The sequence below is a fragment of the Puma concolor genome, chromosome B3, assembly GCF_028749965.1.
Source record: "Puma concolor isolate L17-30 chromosome B3, mPumCon1.1.hap2, whole genome shotgun sequence".
NCBI classification, from domain to species: Eukaryota; Metazoa; Chordata; class Mammalia; order Carnivora; family Felidae; genus Puma; species Puma concolor.
The window spans coordinates 15,213,171-15,235,203 of record NC_141672.1 but is presented as its reverse complement, the minus strand read 5'-3'; the positions used below and the strand labels follow the sequence as shown (position 1 = coordinate 15,235,203).

Here is a 22,033-nt window from a genome sequence, read left to right as displayed (position 1 = left end):
ATTATGGAATCTTAAAATTTCTTCTTTATGTGTCTTTACATTTTTATAATTTTAGGTAACTTAAAAACACCTCTTTAAACATTAGAACTAATAGTTTATTAAAAGATAATGAGATCTCATGATGGCAAAGAGTCATCCACCTGGTCTTCTCTTTCCCAGAGGCAACTGCACTGAAATCAAGTAGAGAAGGTGGAACAGGAGTCCGTTGGTGTCTCTCCCTGATCTCTTTTTACCACTATGAATTCCATGCACAATGTCCTGGTGTTTGGCCACCATGTGGGCGATCTTATTGAATTGTAGATGTGAGTGCTAAAAAAACCCCACCCATCCTCTCGTCTAACGTCCTAATTTTACAGATCAAGAAAGAGAGCCCTGGAGAGGGTGGCAGGCTCTCCCAAGGTCCCATGGACAGACGTGGAGCTGAGACCCCACGTGGGGCTCCTTCCCTTACCGCGGGGGGCTGCTGTCAAGGTCTTGTGCATGGACCACTGGACTAACATGAGTCAAGTGTCTCTTTCCAGTTTAACTACTAATGAATAAGCCACTTATGTATGCCTCTACCAGATACACATTTGTAAAGACTTATTCATTGAGCAATTATTGAATACTGGCACGCTGTCCCAGCATATGCTGGCCACTGGATAGAGAGATGGCTAGATAAGTCTTCAGGATCTACCTAGTTAAGAAGAAACTGTAACCTAAATGTCCCCAGGCCTACCCAGGTTGTGGACGCAGAGTTATTTTAATATAAAGACCCAACTCTCCTTGATGGAAGTTTCCCAGCTGCTATCCTGGGAATTCAACATCCTCATGCTGGTAATTTTAGGAAGCCCCCAACACAGGGACCTGAGGTTTTGTGCTTTGCTGGGGGTGCGTCATAGTCCTCCCGCAGCAACTCTGCTCGTGCTCCCCGCTAGGGCCCATTTGGGAAGTCGATGGCCCAAAAACCATTTGAGGAAGTGTGGTAGTCAATTTCATGTGTCCATTTGCTTTGGTCATGGTACCCAGCTATTCTGTGAAACATTATTCTAGATGCTTTTTTGAAGACATTTTAAAGATAAGATTAAAATTTTAATGAGTATACTTTGAATAAAGCAGATAACCCTCCCGACATTGTGAGTTAAAGGCCATAATAGAAAACTGGCCTCTCCAGAGGAAGAGGGAATTCTGCCAGCAGACTTGGCCTTCAGACTTGAGCTGCAACTCTTCTCTGGGTCTCTAGCCTGTTGGCCTACCCTGCAGATTTTGGACTTGCCAGCCTTTGCAATCATGTGAGCCAATTCCTTAAAATCAATCCAACTCTCTCTCTCTCTCTCCCTCCCTGGTCATAAATGTCCCAGCCACCTAGGGGTTTGTCAGAAATCTCTGTGGAGAGGAGGGCAGAGAGAGCCCAGTCCCCTTTTCCTCTCCTTGACTCTCAGAGCAACTTCGGGGACTCTTTTTTTTAATGTTTATTTTGGAGAAAGAGAGAGAGAGAGACAAAGAGAGAGAGAGAGAGAGAGAGAGAGAGAGACAGAGAGAGAGAGAGAGTGCAAGCAGGGGAGGGGCAGAGAGACAGAGGGAGACACAGAATTCAAAGCAGGCTCCAGGCTTTGAGTGGTCAGCCCAGAGCCCGATGCGGGGCTTGAACCCACAAACTGTGAGATGGTGACCTGAGCTGAAGTCTGATGCCCAACTGACCGAGCCAACCCGGCACCGCTCAGAGATTCTTTTCAATAAGCATATTCCCAATGCACTTTTTTTCCCTCCCAGATCTAAATGATGAGGGTGATGCTGATGCTGTGATAGTGATATCATAATATAAAACTAAAATTTACTGAGCACTAAGTACTGGTCAAGATGCTTTAGATGCATCAACACATCCAACTCTCTGAAGATCAGAGCTGAGGCCTAGAGAAATTAAGAAATCGGCCCAACACCATCTCTCTGGGGGATCGGAGAGCTGGGTTTTGCATCAAGCAATCCCCTGACCAACAATGAAAAGTATTATTAGTTGAGCACTTATTATGTCCCAAGTGCTTTATATGGATCACCTTCTTTAGTTTTTACAGCAGCCCAACAACGCAGTGACAGAAGAAGAGAGTGCGGTCTAGGAAGTGTAACTCACTCCGTCCCCAAAACCAGCCGCACAGGGACTCTACGAAGCAGTTGGGAGCCACTGCCAGTTCTGAACAGCGGAAAGATACGTTCGAAGCTGCGCTTTTGGAAAATCGGTCTGGCAGCAGCAGGGAAGATAGACTGTCTTTTCTCGGCTCAGAAGCACCAGCTGGAAGACCTGACCATGGAGCCAGCAAGTGCAGAGCCGAGGTTAGGACCACGTCGGTCTGACTGCTGGGCTGGGGCTCAAATCCCAGAAGGCAGGCCGACTAAGGCTGGATGAAGGCTTCTGGCTCCACAAGCCCCCTTTCCTCATCAGGGGTGCCCTGGCACGGTGTTCCTCTGCCGCCCTTCCTGTGGTTTTGAACCTTCCTATTGGCCCATCTCAGCAGCAAACAGTTCCTCTGAGTAGAATGTGCTCTGAAAAGCCCAAATCCACCACCAGCTGGAGCTGGGAGGGCTGCAATACTTCCTGTTGAATTGGGTCCTGGGGGCAGAAACCGCATTGCTATTTATACCCGAAGCTCTTTATTTGAGGTGCTTTACAAAACACAAAAGGCTAAGTCCTCTGTCTTCGAAGCCAACAGACCACAGACGCACGGAAGACAACAGAGAATAATGAGCTGCCTCCCCTCTTACACCGTCACTCCCTTTCTGCCCGAGCGGTTCCCTCTGCGGCCCCTTCTATTTCTTTCATCGCCTTCCTCTGAGCAGTCTTATTACTGAAATAGACTCCTAATTAACACATCAGGTTTCCCCTGTTCCAAAAAGTCTCTGAAATTTGCCTGTTCTGTGATGCTGTTCACTCAAAACACCCCCTGCTGTCTTTATTTTGTTCTGCTTTTTGTCCTGGCTCGTATCGTTTGTTTCTTTGTATTGAAAGCTTGTCAGCTCGCGGAACCTGGCACGTATTAATTAGGAGGATGGTCCGGTGCTCGACACAGCTTGATGGAAAGCAAGTCTGAGCGGGGACTTGGGCAGAGAATCAGAAAGAAGCTGAAGCAAACGAACGGGGAGACGGCTTCAGACCGTGACCCAGTTTTCAGACCCGGGGCGCGACCAACAGTCAGCCTTCTGGCCTGTGACTCTTGACCTCAGCTAAGCCCATCTGCAACTTGCCCTGTAAGAGTGCACGTCGGGGGCACGTCTGTGCCTTTGCCCAGTGTGTCCCCCTCTGCCGGGACGCCCTGCCTTCTCTCTGCCACCTGAGTTTTGCTGGCGTTCAAGGCCAGAAGGACATTTCGTCACCTCCGAAAAGCCTTCCACGGCTCGTCTAGTCCTAGTCAGCCACCGTCTTCGTGACACCTTGACTTTTTTTGCATCACCGAACCTACCCCCTTGATCATGTGGTCTTTTTGATGAGAATCGTCTCCGTGCCTCCAGTCCTCAAAGGGAAAGGGGGTTCCGCCAGACACGGGTGGAGTAAGAAAGAAGCTTGCTAGCTGCTTCAGGTCAGACGGGTCTTCGAAGTCTTTGGAGCAGTCCCACACACAGCGCCCCCGTCCCCACCCAAGACGGACAAGTTCAGCAGACACAGATCCTAGAGGCGCTGGCCTCCAAGCATCGCTCAGGGGAATTGCCAGCCATGGTTTGGAAACAGAGCTGCCCTGGTGAGAAGCAGCTCAATTGTAAACCGGCTTCTGCAATTTGGTGTCTCCCTTAGACCCTTGGGCTCATCTCTGAAACATCGATTTCTTGTCCCGTCCACAGGCTTTAGTACGTGTGGTGAGCAGCGCTGGGGCTCCACCTGCCCCCCTCAAAATCCTTTTTCCATTCTTAGATGCCCTGTTCCTGGCTTATATGTTTGCTTCCAGCAGCTGGCACCCGTGAGGGACCCTTCAGAAGACTCCACTCAGAAGTGCCCGGAAACTTACACTTTCCTTGGTGGTGGGGGGGGGGGGGGGGGCGCCTTGCTCAATGACTGACTGGTGCCCACCGTGAAAGTCCAGTTCTTGGCCCAGAGTGAGGACAAGGTGTGAGGCATAACTTGTATTCCACGACTCTCCCAGGGGCAGGCCAAGGCGGGGACTTGGTCTGAATGGCTCCTGGCTTGGCTTCTTCTTGTTCTCTGTCCTGCCTGTCTGTCCTTCCCACCTTTCCCTACCCCCACACACTGATTTGCCCTAGGGAACAGCTCCTCGCACTTGAATACGCCTCTCCAAGTTCATTTCTGGGCGAACTGACCTAAGGTAATACCTATGGTGCGTTTCTCCATTGGCCATTGGCAGTCATGGCCCCTGCCTACACACTCTACCAGCTTCCACTTTTTTTGAGGGACGATTGTCATTCACTCTGAGGTAGCCCTCAAGGACCTAACTCCCAGGCAAACCCTGTGCAAGTCAGGGAGCCCTCATTAAAGTTAGTTATACACGTCGCCCAATACAGTGAAAAATCTACCCAGTCATTCCTTGGTGATGTGATAACAGATACCCAGCCAGAAACTTATTTTTATTTATTCTCTTTACGATATGACATTCATTCTATTTTTTTCAGGCTTTCCTCATTTTAAAACATTTCTAGGCAATACACTCAAGGACGTCAATGTACTAAAATGTCAGTTTGTGAAATAACGGAACCATTAGCATCCAAAGAATTCTTGGAGCTTGTACATATTATGCAAACAATGACTGTGGCTTCGGGTCATGGGCAAAGGTTTCATTTCATTTTAGCATCTCAAAGTTTGCAAAGATAGCCAATGAAACATCACCATTCATCCGCCTAGGAAACAGTAGTAGCTTCCCCCTAAGTCACTTTGGATGCTGCCCAGGCAGTTACTGATAGATTTCATTCCTCTTTTTATTTTGTTAAAAAGTTTATTTATTTATTTAGAGAGAGAGAGAGAGAGAAGGGGGTGAGGCAGAGAGAGAGGGAGAGAGAGAGAGAACCCCAAGCAGCCTCCGCGCTCAACACAGAGCCTGACGTGGGGCACAATCCCACGAACCATGAGATCATGACCTGAGCCAAAATCAAGAGTCGGGCCCTTAACCGACGGAGCCACCCAGGCGTCCCTCATTCATCTTTTTAGATGCCACATTCTTGATAATGTGACTCAGGAACGCGGCTGCCACACTGGCCCTGCCCTAAACTCTCCTAAGAAGCTATCTCAAGTAACGAAGCAAAGGGAAAAAATTACTTTTCTGTCCTAGGTCACAAGTCCCTAAACTCTTCCTAACGTTATAGTTAAACCTACCCCTAAAATCCCACCACCATTTCTCACCTTTGCTGCAGGTGCACACATTCACTTCCGACGCCCTAAGCCCAAGGCCAGGTCTCGTTGTTCTTTGTTTCCCAGCCAGAGGCCAGGGTCACGCCTGTCAACCGCAGTAATCACGCGAGGACTGGAAGTCATGGACTACTTTGAATCAAGCCAGGCAAATAGGGCTTGTGCAAGACTCAACCTATTCGTGGATCCGGGCACCTTAGCAAAGTAGAGCCTGAACTGGCAACTGTGATGTAGTTTTCTGAAATGTGATTTCTCAAACTCCTTCAGCTATCTGCCGTAAGGTGCATTTGGGTTTTCTTTCTAGCCCTATTGTTTTATAATTTGATGCCTTTTCCTGCCTGATAAATTCAAGTTTTCGGGAACTTAAGCACTTAATACTTTAGATTTCTCAGAAAGGCAGCTTATTAGGAAACCTCGTGTTTACTCAAGTATGCGAGAAGTCCACTTGGCCAGCAGGCTACATGCGATTCCTTGAAATTCTGTTCCATGGACGCCAGGGAGCTAAATGTAACATTTAGTCATCAATAGGATAATTTAGGCTCATTCTTTCTACTTGCCTTCTTAAGAAGGGATTGGAGTTCATGCCGGTATTCTCTAGAAAATGGAAGTGCCTTCCCGCCCTGTAAAGGTATGTTATTATGGAAAGAGCCCCTATTTCCTGCGTTGGCTTCCTCTATGTCTTTGGATTTAGGCGCAGTGTCTTTTCAGATGCGCTGACTTTTTATGGCTTCAGCAAGGTAATAGTATATAAATGCCGTTGGCCGTCTACCATTTGGGATTCAGCTCCAGGTCTGGATCTTGTTATGTAGGCATTTTCAGAGCATTATAGCTCAGCTGTGAAAGCACTCTGGCTTAAAGTGAAAATGCAGCAGAACCTTGCTAATCTAACAATTTAATAACACTTGCCACCCTTTCACAGCAAGGACTTAATAGCCAGACTCAAAAGTGAGGCTTCGCGTTTTCGGAATGCACCGGACACATTCCACTGATTGTGTTATCATAAATAATCTCGAACTCTGCTTATTAAAGCAAATGAAGCAACATTACTGCTGCAACCGTCCTTCTAAGTCAGCCATCGAGGATCGCCTCCAAATCCTTGACTGAGAACTTGACCGAAGCCTGCTGGCTTATGCTCTGCGTTCTATCCTTTGGTACCAAGACCGTGGAAAAGGTATTGTGGTCCTTTGTGCATTTGGTTTCTTCAGGTGTCTGAAGACAGTCTTTAGGGGAATGTTCAAACACGCTTTAGATACAGGAATCCAAGGACTAAGGACTTTATTCACACATATATGATTCTCATTATTTGGCCAGAACAGGTTAGTCCGTTTTCTGTCCCTGGGGGCGGAAGGCGGTGAGGGAAGGTTTCATATTCGTATTAAAGTTGTTTCCAATGATCTCTAATGATTTTCACGGCATAGACAGGTTACCTTTGTTCATGCTTAGGTCATACTTACCATGCCCCCCTTCATAAAACAGATACTGAGTTTCAAAGAGAAGAAAGACTGAAAAAGTGATCGAGTGTTATTTTTGAAATGTAACTGACCTCAGCTAAAATTTTACTAACTCTAATTAGGTTCTTTCAGTAGGAAGTTTCTGTGTGAGTGTGTGTGTGTATGTGTGTGTGTGTGATATCTTTATACTCTTTCACATGAGGAAACTTTTTACGGATCCTGGAAGGCAGCCCTCAGTCACAAAGTTCAGCGGAGATAGAGTGAAGATTGATGCTTGGTGTTTACAAGTTCCCATGAAAATGGCTACTAATCTATTCAATGGATATGTTTTCTACTGAGTATTGGGCTTGCATCTGAGTACAACATAAATGCGCTATAAAAATGGATGTGGCCATTTTAAGCACCTTAAGAAACACCTTGAGGGGCGCCTGGGTGGCGCAGTCGGTTAAGCGTCCGACTTCAGCCAGGTCACGATCTCGCGGTCCGTGAGTTCGAGCCCCGCGTCAGGCTCTGGGCTGATGGCTCGGAGCCTGGAGCCTGTTTCCGATTCTGTGTCTCCCTCTCTCTCTGCCCCTCCCCCATTCATGCTCTGTCTCTCTCTGTCCCAAAAATAAATAAAAAACGTTGAAAAAAAAAATTTTAAAAAAATAAAAAAAAAGAAACACCTTGATGGTTTGTAGTATAATCCAGTGTCCTGGCCCCTGTACGTGGGGCTTGAGAATGCCCAGTCTGATTAATTCAGGAGAAGGTCTGCGTATGTATGGTGCGTAGGAAGTGCTTTGTGGACGTCCCTTATTTTGGGGCAACAAGTTGCTCAAAACTTCCAAAGTAATTGCTATTCGCTCTCTTGTACCTTTGTCAAACAGGGAAGGGACACCTCAGAGTTTCCCCTGACTCGGGCTGTCCCAAGTGATGTCAATTTAACATCACTCCTTATGAATAAATACAGACCAGATCATCTTAACCCACGTTTTTCTTCAAGAAAAGGGTATTCTTTCATATATACAAATCGAGCCAGATATTTCCCTTGTTATAAATTCAGCATCAGTGAATGTAGCAGTAGAAGTCTTGGCAGTAATCCAGTATTCCAAACAATTCTTAGCTGATACCTTAACCCTTGAGAGAAGGAATTGCTAAAAAAAAAAAAAAAAAAAAAAATCAGTGGAGAGTAACGTCTGGGGTCTGCATCTTAACTATTCTGAGAACTTTGCTGGGTTTCATGATTAGTATAATCTTTCCCACTGAATTCTTGGGAGTCTACGGAAAATCTGTTGTGAATTTTAAAATAATCCTTTAAAAACATATGTGAGATTATGCCTCCGACTTGCTCAAAATGCTCCTATGACTTCCTATGACAGTGAGAAGAAAAGAAAAAAATTAAGTTCTCGCCTCGCCTCCAAGGTTCCTCATGAGCTGGCCTCTGCCTGAACCTGTGACAAACTTGTGCTCCCTCACTGAGCTCTGGCCATCATCCCTGCCTTGACATTCCAGCCTCGAACCTGTGCACTCACTGTCCCCCCTGCCAGAGGCGCTGTCCCCCCAGGAAGGCTCACCCAACAGCTATGACTTGTTCCTCATTCAGGTCTCTGTTCAGATGTCTCCTCTTCTCAGAGAGGTCTTCCCTGAGGCCCCTGCTCTGGGCTGAGTTGTGTCCTCCCAAAACTCATGTGTTGAAGCTCTCTCTCTCTCAATATCTCAGCATGTGACTTTATTTGGTGACAATGCCTTTAAAAATGTGATGAAGTTAACATGGGTTTGTAAGGGTGACACTAATCCAACATGACTGGTGTCCTTAGAAGAACAGGAGATTGGCACAGACCGAGACACCCTACATGCACGTGCAGGGAGGAAACCAAGTGAACACAGAGCAAGGAGACGGCCATCTGTCCTCCAAAGGGAGGCTTCAGAAGAAACCAAACCTGCCTATACCTTGATCTTGGACTTCCAACCTCTAGAACTATGAGAAAGTACATTTGTGTGGTTTAAGCCCCCTAGTCTGTGATACTTTGTTACAGCAGCCCCCGCTGACTGATGCGCTGGCCAATCTAAAAGCCCTCCCCCGACTCTGCCCCACACCCTGCTTTACGTTTCTTCATAGAACGTGACATATGACCCTATTAATTAATGAATATATTTCTTTATTTTGAGATATAATTGACATATAACATTATATTAGTTTCAGATGCACAACGTAATGATTTGACAGGTATGTATATTTTGCCAAATGATCACCACAAGAAGTCTAGTTAACATCTGTCCCACACATAATGACACACGTAATGACATTTTTTTTCTTACAGTAAGAACTTCTGAGATCCACTCTCTTAGAAACTTTTTTTTAAGTGTATTTATTTATTTTTGAGAGAGAGAGAGAGAGAGCACAAGCAGGGAGGAGCAGAGAGAGAGAGGGAGAGAGAGAATTCTAAGCATGTCCCACACTATCAGCCTGGAGCCGATGTGGGGCTTGAACTCAGGAACCCATGAGATCAGGACCTGAACTGAAATCAAGAGTCGGACGCTTAACCGACTGTGCTACTCAGGCAACAGAGAAACTTTCAAATATACATGTTATTAATTAATTGCCATCACCAGGCTGTACATTACAACCCAAGACTTGCTTATTTTATATTATACCTGGAAGTTTGTACCTTTGACCACCTTCATGTATGATAGGTGTTCAGTAAATACTTGATAAATGAATTAATAAATATATTAAATAACGTGCAGTAGCCTAACTCTCCAATAGCTATACTAGAAGTGTTGAGTCGTGTAAACATGGATATTGAAGTCCTGTGTTTAAATCAAAATGAACCAACTTACTTCCTAAATGTATATTAACTTGGATTGGAATGACTATAATTTTGGCAGGCACCTTGAAAATGACATTGATGGCACAAAAACAGACACATAGACCAATGGAATAGAATAGAAACCCCAGAACTAGACCCACAAATGTATGGCCAACTCATCTTTGACAAAGCAGGAAAGAACATCCAATGGAAAAAAGACAGTCTCTTTAACAAATGGTGCTGGGAGAACTGGACAGCAACATGCAGAAGGTTGAAACTAGACCACCTTCTCACACCATTCACAAAAATAAACTCAAAATGGATAAAGGACCTGAATGTGAGACAGGAAACCATCAAAACCCTAGAGGAGAAAGCAGGAAAAGACCTCCCTGACCTCAGCCGTAGCAATCTCTTACTCGACACATCCCCAAAGGCAAGGGAATTAAAAGCAAAAATGAATTACGGGGACCTTATGAAGATAAAAAGCTTCTACACAGCAAAGGAAACAACCAACAAAACTAAAAGGCAACCAACGGAATGGGAAAAGATATTTGCAAATGACATATCAGACAAAGGGCTAGTATCCAAAATCTATAAAGAGCTCACCAAACTCCACACCCGAAAAACAAATAACCCAGTGAAGAAATGGGCAGAAAACATGAATAGACACTTCTCTAAAGAAGACATCCGGATGGCCAACAGGCACATGAAAAGATGTTCAGCGTCGCTCCTTATCAGGGAAATACAAATCAAAACCACACTCAGGTGTCACCTCACGCCAGTCAGAGTGGCCAAAATGAACAAATCAGGAGACTATAGATGCTGGAGAGGATGTGGAGAAACGGGAACCCTCTTGCACTGTTGGTGGGAATGCAAACTGGTACAGCCGCTCTGGAAAGCAGTGTGGAGGTTCCTCAGAAAATTAAAAATAGACCGACCTACCCTATGACCCAGCAATAGCACTGCTAGGAATTTACCCAAGGGATACAGGAGTACTGATGCAGAGGGGCACTTGTACCCCAATGTTCATAGCAGCACTCTCAACAATAGCCAAATTATGGAAAGAGCCTAAATGTCCATCAACTGATGAATGGATAAAGAAATTGTGGTTTATATACACAATGGAGTACTAAGTGGCAATGAGAAAAAATGAAATATGGCCTTTTGTAGCAACGTGGATGGAACTGGAGAGTGTTATGCTAAGTGAAATAAGCCATACAGAGAAAGACAGATACCATATGGTTTCACTCTTATGTGGATCCTGAGAAACTTAACAGGAACCCATGGGGGAGGGGGAGGAAAAAAGAAAAAAAAAAAAAAAAGAGGTTAGAGTGGGAGAGAGCCAAAGCATAAGAGACTGTTAAAAACTGAGAACAAACTGAGGGTTGATGGGGGGTGGGAGGGAGGGGTGGGTGGGTGATGGGTATTGAGGAGGGCACCTTTTGGGATGAGCACTGGGTGTTGTATGGAAACCAATTTGACAATAAATTTCATATATGAAAAAAAAAAAAAAAAGAAAATGACATTGAAATGAACCTGAGAACCAGAGAGGTACTAGATGGAAGCTGTGTATATGCAATCAAATTCAAGAACATAAAATGTTTTTTTCCTGCTTTCATGGTCATTGTACTATACTTGGAATAATTAGGAAAAAACACACCACAAAGAAGCTAATGTTCAAAAAGGCAGAGATCCTGGAAAGTCTTTGAACCCCTCCCCAGAAATAACGTCACCCAATAAGATTAAAATTCCAGATCAAAGTTAGCAAAAATACAGAAAGGGAAGGAAGACAGTTGTGAGACTTCCTGTTCCCACACACGTTTACCACCACACAAATGCTTAATAAACGTGGGGTTCCCACAGCAAGTAATTTCCACTTTCACCACCTATAGGGAATAGCATTACATCACTGTCCCCTGAAAAATCGCTGAGGTTTCCATCACTCGTGACCTGGTTGGTCTAGGGGCAGATAAACAACAGAGAAGAAATAATACATACAGAAGGATGGATCTTCACTGTCATATAATCAATCAGCAAGCATGTATTGACTACCTGCTACTACTTAAAATTCTGTCCATGGTGTTATAGGAAAATCCAACATTAAATGCAAAAGCTTCATGTGATTTACAAAGTCAAGCAAACCCACAGTAAATGGCAACGGACATAAGCCTCTGGCCGAAATGTTAAGCGAGGGCCCTGACGCTGATTCACTTCTGTGTTTTAAGATCCCCACGTATAGTTAGGGCTCCGTCTGTATCTGTTGAATGAATATCAAAATGAAAGTAAAAATATGGCAGTGACTCGGTGTCTTAGGTGATCCATGAGTCATGAATTCAAAGCTGTTAGAATCTTTAGGAGAACTTTGGTCAGCAAGCTTTGTAGGGAAAACACAGGATGCTGGATATCCAATCCAATAAAATGGAGATTCCCTGCACTCCAGCTTGAAATCAGATGATATTCAGGGTCTATCTACCGTTGACTGATTTACTGGCCTCAATAGCGAATGTTACATCGGTCGGCCCTGCACGCACGCACACCCTCCTTCTTTGGATAATAGCATCTAAGTTGGCATTTTTTCCACCCTGGGTTCACACAGTTGAGCCAAGCCCCTCGCTAACCCCCAGACACGAAGATGAACAATTGGCTCGGGTCAGGACAATGCAGGGTTTCCTTCCACTTGACCACAGTGATTGGTTTAGGTATATTGGGTGACTCAAGATAGGCTTATGAGACACAACTGCAAAATTCAGGATTCATGCTGGGACTACTAAGGTGGGGAAAAGCTCTGTCTTCCTACCAGAATTTAAACTTTTGGATGTAGGTTTGATGCTAGACATTTTAACTTTGTCAGCAGAGAGGTAAGCAGACTCTAGAGGTGCAAAAAAGCGTGTGTGTGCATGTGTGTGAGAGAAAGACAGACAGACAGATTAACCACCATTTGGTCACCTGGATACAGCTGTGCCTGCAACTGGCTATACCCCATGGTCACCAACAAGTTCCCATGCTTACCTCAGCAAATTTGAGGCGGTTTCCCATGGCTTCCTAGCAAAATAACTTGAATAGGACAGCAATGCAGAGCAAGCCTCACACTAGTCTGACTCCCAGTGGGACATTCCCTGGTGAAAGTGGGTGTCATGAGAAAGGAATTCAAGTTTAGGGATGAGCGCGTAACAGTGAAAGGGACCTCCCCACTCCGTGCCTGAGGTTTCTCATCTGTGAAATGGGAATAGTCATAAAACCTGCCTTATTGTGGAGGATTAAGTAAATCAGTACGTGAATAGTACCCCAAATATTAGCCAATATCATTATTATTGTTATTCCCATTTTATTATGTCAATGCCAGAGTTCTGTTGCTCTATGTAAAGGCACCACTTTGGCATCAGATTTGAACTGTTACCAAGTTGAATGAACTATCCATGGGGCTATTAATTATTGGGTAAAATAATCATTTATTCAGTCATTCAGAAAGGAAGCCTGTGTCCAGGTCTGGGATTTGGCCTAACACTTGAATTCACTTGAGCAACCATGGATAAACAGAGGGTCCCTGGAGGACAGGTTACTTTTTTTTTTTTTTTTTTTAGTGTTTATTTATTTTTGAGAGAGAGAGAGACAGAGCGTGAGCGGCAGAGGGGCAGAGAGAGAGGGAGACACCGAATTTGAAGCAGGCTCCAGGCTCCGAGCTGTCAGCACAGAGTGTGACGCGGGGCTGGAACCCACCAACCGTGAGATCATGACCTGAGCCGAAGCCCAACGCTTAACAGACCGAGCCACTCAGGCGCCCCTTAGGACAGGTTACATATAACTGAAAGAGCCTGTAAGGACCAGGAGGCCTGGGGCTCTGTCTGCAGCCGCAGAACCAGCCAAAGGTCCCCTCTCCTCAGAATCCAATGGGGAAAAGGATAATGGTAGCTTTAGCATGACTCTTGAAGCTGTTGTAAAAGAAAATAACAATGTCGGTAATTTCTCCTTCCTGTTTAAGCACTTGGTGAGGTGCCGTCCCCTAAATGAAACTGGGAAGTAAGAAAAAAACACATTCACACGCCAGCATACCGACAGACCCACAGGCCCCCTTGGCCGAAGATTTCTAGCACACGGAAGTTCTCTTAGAGCAGAGTTGGGGGACCCGGGCCAGACTGCAATATATGAATTTCCCTCTGATGTGGAAAAACAGGAAAAGGAAGGAGGAAAGGAGGAAGGAAGGAAGGAAGGAAGGAAGGAAGGAAGGAAGGAAGGAAGGAAGGAAGGAAGGAAGGAAGGAAGGAGGAAGGAAGGAAGGAAGGAAGGAAGGAAGGAAGGAAGGAAGGAAGGAAGGAAGAAGGAAAGGAGGAAGGAAGGGAGGAAGGGAGGAAGGAAAGAAAGAAAAAAGTCAAAAACATATGGAGGTTCTCTTTTCAAACCTTTTAACTCTCCCCTCCCCCCCTTCCTCTTTGTTTATTGTAGTAATATACACAGTAAACAATTTACCATCTTAAACATTGGAAAGCATACACTCCCCTGGACATTAGTAGATTCACCATGTTGTGCAACCGGCACCCACTCCCTCTCCAGAGCTTTTCATCTTCCCAAACTGAAACTTTCTACCCATTAAATAGCAACTTCCCATCCACCCTACCCCCTCCCCCCCTCCCACCCTGAACACCACCATTCTACATTCCGCTTCTACGAATTTGATTAGTCTAGGGACCTCACGTTAGAGGGGTCGCAGAGTATTTGTATTTTTGCCACTGGCTTTATGTCACTTAGTGGGATATCTTCAAGGTCTGTTCATGTTGTAGCACCTGTCAGACTTTCTCTCTTTCTTAAGGCTCGATAATATTCTATGTACCATGCTGACTACATTCTGTTTACCCATATCTAGAGATGGACACTTAGACTGCTTCTACGTTTCAGCTATTGTGAATAGCGTTCCTATGAACATGGGTGTACAAATATCTGTTCAAGTCCCTGCTTTCCATTCTTGTGTGTGTGTACCCCGCAATGACATTGCTGGCTGGGTCATAGGGTAATTCTATGTTTAATTACTGGAGGAGCCATCATATTGTTTTCCACAGCAGTTGGACTATTTAACATTGCCACCAGCAATGCAGAGTGGTTTCAGTGTGTCCACATCTTCACCAACATTGGTTATTTTCCGTTTTTTACTTTTTTTAATGTTTATCTTTGAAGGAGAGAGAGACAGAGCGTGAGCAGGGGAGGGGTAGAGAGAGAGGGTGACACCGAATCCAAAGCAGGCTCCAGGCTCTGAGCTGTCAGCACAGAGCCCGATGCGGGGCTCGAACCCACAAATCACGAGTTCATGACCTGACCTGAAGTTGGACGCTCAACCGACTGAGTCACCCAGGCCCCTCTTTGCTCATTTTTAATCAGGTTGTTGGGTTTTTTTTACTGTTGAGTTGTAAGAGTTCTTTATATATCGTGGTTATCAACCCCTTATCAGATATATAATTTACAAGTATTTTCTCCCATTTCATATGTTGCCTTTATTTTTTATCATTTTTTAAAATATTTATTTATTTATTTAAAAAAAAAAATTTTTTTTTCAACGTTTATTTATTTTTGGGACAGAGAGAGACAGAGCATGAACGGGGGAGGGGCAGAGAGAGAGGGAGACACAGAATCAGAAACAGGCTCCAGGCTCTGAGCCGTCAGCCCAGAGCCTGACGTGGGGCTCGAACTCACGGACCGCGAGATCGTGACCTGGCTGAAGTCGGACGCTTAACCGACTGCGCCACCCAGGCGCCCCTAAAATATTTTTTTTTTTTGAGAGACAGAGAGAGACAGAGCATGAGCAGGGGAGGGGCAGAGAGACAGGGAGACACAGAATCTGAAACAAGCTCCAGGCTCTGAGCTGTCAGCACAGAACCCAATGCAGAGCTCAAACCCACAAACCACAAGATCATGACGTGAGCTGAAGCCAGACGCTCAACCGACTGAGCCACCCAGGTGCCCCTCATATGTTGCCTTTTTGCTCTGTTGATAGTATCCTTCTATGTACAGAAGTTTTAAATTTTGATGTAGACCTCTTTATTTTGTCTTTGGTCACCTATGCTTTAGGTGTCATATCCATAAAATCATTGCCTATTTTATGTCATGTCTCTGTGCATTCTTCAAAGTTCTATAGTTTTAACTCTTATATTTAGGTCTTTGATTTTTTTGGGAGGTCTTTGATCCATTTTGAGTTAATTTTTGTATGTGGTATCAGGTTCAACTTCATTCTTTTGCATATGGCCATCCAGTTTCCCCATCACCAATTGTTGAAAAAGAAAACCACACTATGTTTATTTTCAAAATCACTCATAACTGTGGATTTTAAAATATTTTCTCAGGTCTTTCAGTTTTGTTCTGCGTATTTTGAAGCTCTGTGAATAAACATTTAGTACTGTTATGCTGTCTTATTGAATTGATCTTTTATCATTGTGAATTGTCCCTCTCTTTCTTTGGTTGTATTCTTTATCCTTAAGTTCACCTTGTCTGATATTAATATAGCCACTTCAGATTTCTTGTTATTATTTGCATACTATATCTTTTTCCATTCCTTTCTGTTAATCTTTGTTATATGTAAATTAGATCTCTTGTGGGCAATGTTTAATTGGGTCTTGCTTTCTTATCCAGCCTGACAATCTCTGACTTTTAATTAAAATGTTTCCATTTAATGTAGTTACTGATATGGTTGGATTTAAGTTTACCATCTTGCTATTTTGTTTTTTACTTGGTTATCTATTATTTCCACACACACCCTGTCTTTCATTTGCTTTCTGTTGGATTGAGTATTTTTCTCTCTACTGGCTTATTATCAATATCTACCTGCTTTATTTTCCGGTGGAGTAGGGTATAGAGTTCACAATATGCAGCTTTAACATCACGGTCTACTTTCGAATCGTGATATATCTTGCACTGTACAACCCAAGAATCTTACAATAATATACTTCCATTTCACTCTTTGGGTCCCTTATGCAACTGTTGCCAAACATATATTTTCTCTTTATACACACATTGTCCACTTCCAATGTTCATTCCTTTGTACAGATCCAGATTCGAACTGGTATCACTTTCCTCTGCCTGAAAAGCTTACCTTAACATCTCTTATGGTATAGGTCTCCTAGAGGAAAAGACTTTGTTTGCTTTCATTTTTGTAGGTTAGTTTTTCTAGATATAGAATTCTACTTTGACCTTTTTTTCCTTCCAGCACTGTGACCATGCATTTTCATTGTCTTCTGGCTTGCATTGTTCCTGACAAGAAGTCTGTGGATATTCTTGTCCTTGAGCCCTGTTTATAATGTGTCTTTCTCTGGCTTCTTTTAAGAACATTTTCATCACTGGTTTTCAGCAACTTGATTGTGATGTGTTGTGATGTGCTTTTTAAAAAAAATTGTTTTTTAACATTTATTTATTTTTGAGACACAGAGAGAGACAGTGTGGGCAGGGGAGGGGCGGAGAAAGAGGGAGACACAGAATCCGAAGCAGGTTCTAGGTTCTGAGCTGTCAGCACGGAGCCCGACGCGGAGCTCGAATTCACGGACCGCGAGATCACGACCTGAGCCGAAGCTGGACCCTTAACCGACTGAGTCACCCAGGCGCCCCGTGATGTGCTTTTATTTGTATTTTTTCTGCTTAGTATTTATTGACCCCCTTTGACCTATGTTTCTACTTATTAAATTTGAGTAACTTTTGGCCATTATTTCTTCCAGTAGATTTTCTGTTGCCCCTTTTCTAGGGCTCCCATTTCACTATTGATCTTACCCTGCAGGTCACTAACGTTATTTTTATTTTTTTTCAGATTTTTTTTCCTCTGTGTGTTTCAGTCTAGTTTCTTTTATTATTTCTTCAAGTTCACTGATCTTTTCTTCTGCACTGTCCAATCCCTTATTAAACTTATCCACTGAATTTGTCATTTCATTTGGTTCCACTGAAATTCTATTCATCTTTTATATCATTTGCATTTCTTACCTCATTTCATTTCCTCTTGACTGTATTTATAAGAACTATTTTAAAGTCCTTGTTTGATAATTCTATCATTGCTATCATTTCGGGGTCTGTTCCTATTGATTATTTTTCCTCTGGTTATGAATCATCTCTTCCTGCTTCTTTGAATGTCTAGTAACTTTTGATTGTGATTATAAACATCTCACTATTTTGTGTCTGGATCGTGTTGTCTTTCTTTAAAGAGGTTTGGAATTTATTTTGGCAAGTGTTAATTTACTTGTAGATTAACTTAATTCATTTGAACTTATTTTATAGCTTTGTTAGGTTGGATCTAAAGTATCCATTACCTTAAAGCTAGTTTATCTCTAGTACTATGGCATGACTTCTGAGGTCTCTAATAAGTCCCTCGGTGGTTGCAGTAAGCAGAATAAAGCCCTCCTGAAATGTCCACATCTTGATCCCTGGAACCCGGGAATATATTAGGATACATGACAAGGGGGGAATTAAGGGAGCAGCCAGAATTAAGTTTCCTAACCAGCTGACTTTAAAATGGGAAGATTGTCTTGGCTTATCCAACAGTTTTTAAACACTGAAGAGGGAGGCAGAGGACAGAACTAGAGAGGGAGAGAGTGTGAGGATTCAGCTCAGTGTTGTTGACTTTGGAGGTGGAAAAAGGGGGCCGTGAATCAAGGAAAGCAGGTGGGCTGAAGCAGGTGAAAGACGCAAAGATGTGAATTCTTCCTTAGATCCTCCAGAGAGGAATGCACCATGCCAACACTTTGATTTTATGCCAGTGAGATCTGCATCAGACTTCTGACTTACAGAACTGTAAGATAATGAATTTATGCTGTTTGAAGTCACTCAATGCATAACACTTTTTTACAGTAGCCATAGAAAACAAAGAGAGTGGTCAGTGAGCTTTCTCCACCTTGACTAGATGGAACTCAGATCATTGTCTCCCAGATAATTGCGAATGCTGAGAAACTTTCAGTTTATAGCTCCCCGATAGACTTTCCCCCCTTGTTTTGTTCCTCTTCTCTCAGGGATTATAGGCCTGCTGTCCAGGGTCTGGAAATAACTGTATCATATGTTTTATGAGTGTGTCTAGTTGTTTCTGGCAAGAGGAAAACAAGGAGATTGGTTATTCCAGTGTGACTAGACTAGGAGGGACACGTAGTCAGGCCGTAACAGTGCTTTCCATAGAAGTTACTGGTTTCCAAAAAGACTGGGCATATTTCCTCCCTCTGCTTCTGTGCCCCATTGGCTATCCTTTATCATTTAATGCCAGCAGCAAATATTCAATGAGGTAAATTTGATTTGCTGGAATGTGTACCAGGATATGGTTAGGATACAGTTCTGGCCCTCAAGGGCCTTTCTTTTTGTCGTGGAATTCTATTTTTGAAATATTATAAAGTATTAACTGATTTTTTATGTGTGCTCAGTCCCTTCTTCTACCCATTGCCCCCCAGATGGCTTTCCTATTTTTTTTTTCTTTTTAAATTTTTTTTTTTTTTCAACGTGTATTTATTTTTGGGACAGAGAGAGACAGAGCATGAACGGGGGAGGGGCAGAGAGAGAGGGAGACACAGAATCGGAAACAGGCTCCAGGCTCCGAGCCACCAGCCCAGAGCCCGACGCGGGGCTCGAACTCACGGACCGCGAGATCGTGACCTGGCTGAAGTCGGACGCTTAACCGACTGCGCCACCCAGGCGCCCCCAGATGGCTTTCCATACACGTGGACTCTCACACAAGCCTCTTTATCGTCACACACATGAAAGCAACATGAAAATGCTGAGGTTGGGACCAACGGCGGGAAGCCTTACAATCAAGAATGAGAGAAAACTACACACTTAACTACCGATGAAATGCCAAGCAGAAACGAAGATGTCCTCACCAGACGATGGTCGTGAAGACCAGAAGCTCAGCTCCACAGCCCAGAACTTAGACACAACTCCTAAGGAAATTAGGAAAACCTCAAATTAACTAGAATTCCTATTCTGCTGTGCCAGTAGCATGGAAACTCAAGAAAGAAATTAAATTTAAAAAATCACATTTCTTGCACCCTGAAATCAATACCTACAATATTGCCCAACTGGGGAAGCAGGACATTTCCATAAAAAGAGAGGCACTGTCATTGGCTAGTAGATACGGGGAGTAAATAAGCTATATAGCAGACACTTTCTACAGAAATTCAAGGCTTCTGCAGCCACAAAGGTGGAGAGAACATCATGGATGGCGGCAGCCTTCTTGCAATATTAACCGACCAGAGTGGTTAAGGTGATGCATAGTGCCCAACAAACCAGGTGCTATAATAAGGAAACCCCAAATGAATTTGTTTTAATGTTTACTCATTTTTGAGAGACAGAGAGAGACAGAGCACAAGCGAGGGTGGGGCAGAGAGAGAGACACACAGAGAATCCAAAGCAGGCTCCAGGCTCTAAGCTGTCAGCACAGAGCCCGACGAGGGGCTCAAATTCATGAACAGTGAGATCATGATCTGAGCTGAAGTTAAACACCTAACTGACTCAGCCATCCAGGCACCCCAGGAAACTAATGATAATAGGAGTTTACTCCCTGCATGTATAATAGATTAACAGGGGTAATCCTGGTTGGTAGGTGATTTCTTCCACATGGTCATTCAAGGCCCCAGGATGTTAGGTCTCCCCAGCACACGGAGGGATCTTGTCACAACACAGAGAATTACTAATGGAAAAAACCATCCTAGTTCCCAATTGCCTAGTGCTTCTTGAGTGCCGGGCACTGCACATTCAACCCTCACAATAGTCCTTTGTGAAGAAGTGAGGGCTTGGAAAGGCTTGCACCCAATTCTGGCTAACCCCAAGCCAGATTCTTAATCATTCCACTCTCCATCAGCTTTTTGATTTATGCTGACGTTGCATTCCTGAGAAGTGACAGCTAATTCAAAACCATGTGAAGCAAAAATGAATTTTCTTACCAGAAATGAAGGAAAAGCGAAGCAGGAGAAATGCTCCAATAGATTGCAAAAGATTCTAGTCATGCAAATGTTTTCACCATATTGCATTAATGTGAGCAGTAAAGAAACAGTTTATGGGGGAAATTGAATATATTAAAATTTATTCATGGAATAACAACGAGAAAAAAAATAGCCACTCACTAATGGAGGAGTGGCCAATACAGTCTCAAAAGGCTGGTATACAAGTCTGGAGTTTCTACACTGTAAGAATTCTAATGTATAAAGACTTTCTTCATGTCAGTGGTATTCTCAGCTGAACACCCATTATTCTTGGTGGCCCTGCTTAACTATTTTCTTAGCTTTTTCATCAGAGCAAAGCATATGGCTGAAGCCTGTGGAAATAGTAACTACTACTAATTATTAATAATAGTCAAGAGTGCTACGTGCAGACACTATTCTAAACACAGGCCTTTCTTCACTGGGTCTTCAGGTTCATCCAATAGGATAGCTTCTTTATTATCCCCATTTTGCAGATGAGGGAACTGAGGCACCGAGAGACTGAGTAACTTCCTATGATGGTTACTTTTACGTGTCCATTTGGTTGGGCCAACTGGCCTAAGTGGCTGGGCCACAGAACCCACATAGTTGGTTAAACATTATTCTGGATGTTTCTATGAGGGTGTTTCTGGATGAGATTTACATTTAAATCTGTGGACTTTGAGTAAAGCAGATTGCCCTCCATGATGCTGGGGAGGCTTTATCCAATCAACTGAAAGCTTGAATAGAACAAAAGGCTGACCTTTCCAAGAGCAAGAAGAAATTCCGCCAGCAGACTGCCTTTGGACTTCATCTGCAGCATCAGCTCTCCCTAATTCACTAACAGACTGTCTTTGAACTTGAACCGCCATTCTTTCCTGTGTCTGCAGCCTGCCAGCCTCCCCTATCAGATTTTGGACTTGCTAACCCACCGCGATCACATAAGCAGATTGCTTAAAATAAATCTCTCTCTCTCTCTCTCTCTCTCTCTCTCTCGCTTTCTCTCTCCCTCCCTCTCTCTATCAAATCCTATTGGTTTTGTTTCCCTGGAGAACCCCATGTCCCCACCTAACACACTTACTTGCGTAAGGTTACATACCCAGTGAATGGTAGAAACGGCTTCCAGTCCTGCAGTCTGGTGCCAGAATCCATACTCTTGATGGGAACTGTCCTGTGAGCCTTTTCTCAGTGCAGTTGGTAACCTCTGGGTTTTTTTGTTTGTTTGCTTGTTTTAATTTTTTTAACGTTTATTCATTTTTTGAGAGAGCATAGCAGGGGAGGGGCAGAGAGAGAGGGAGACATAGAATCCGAAGCAGGCTCCAGGCTGTGAACTGTCAGCACAGAGCCCGACGCGGGGCTCGAAGTCACGGACCATGAGATCATGACCTGAGCCGAAGTCAGACGCTTAACCGACTGAGCTCCCCAGGCACCCCTGGTAACCTCTGTTTTGACGCTGGTAGTGATAGCTTTCTCCCACTCTTTCATAGTCACTGATCATGTCACTTAAGACGGTGCAGACTACCCCAGAAGCTAGCTGCTGTAAGAAACAAACCCGAGATTTCCAAGGCCAACGACAGC

At 43.9% G+C, this 22,033-nt stretch overlaps 1 long non-coding RNA gene across 1 annotated transcript; it reads left to right on the top strand.

The window, feature by feature from the left end:
- Positions 1-4,210: 4,210 nt before the first annotated feature.
- On the top strand, positions 4,211-21,439 carry LOC147579765 (uncharacterized). Its single transcript, XR_015252086.1, has 2 exons — positions 4,211-5,948; positions 19,204-21,439. It is a non-coding gene; the product is annotated as an uncharacterized LOC147579765 (long non-coding RNA).
- The last annotated feature ends 594 nt before the right edge of the window (positions 21,440-22,033 follow it).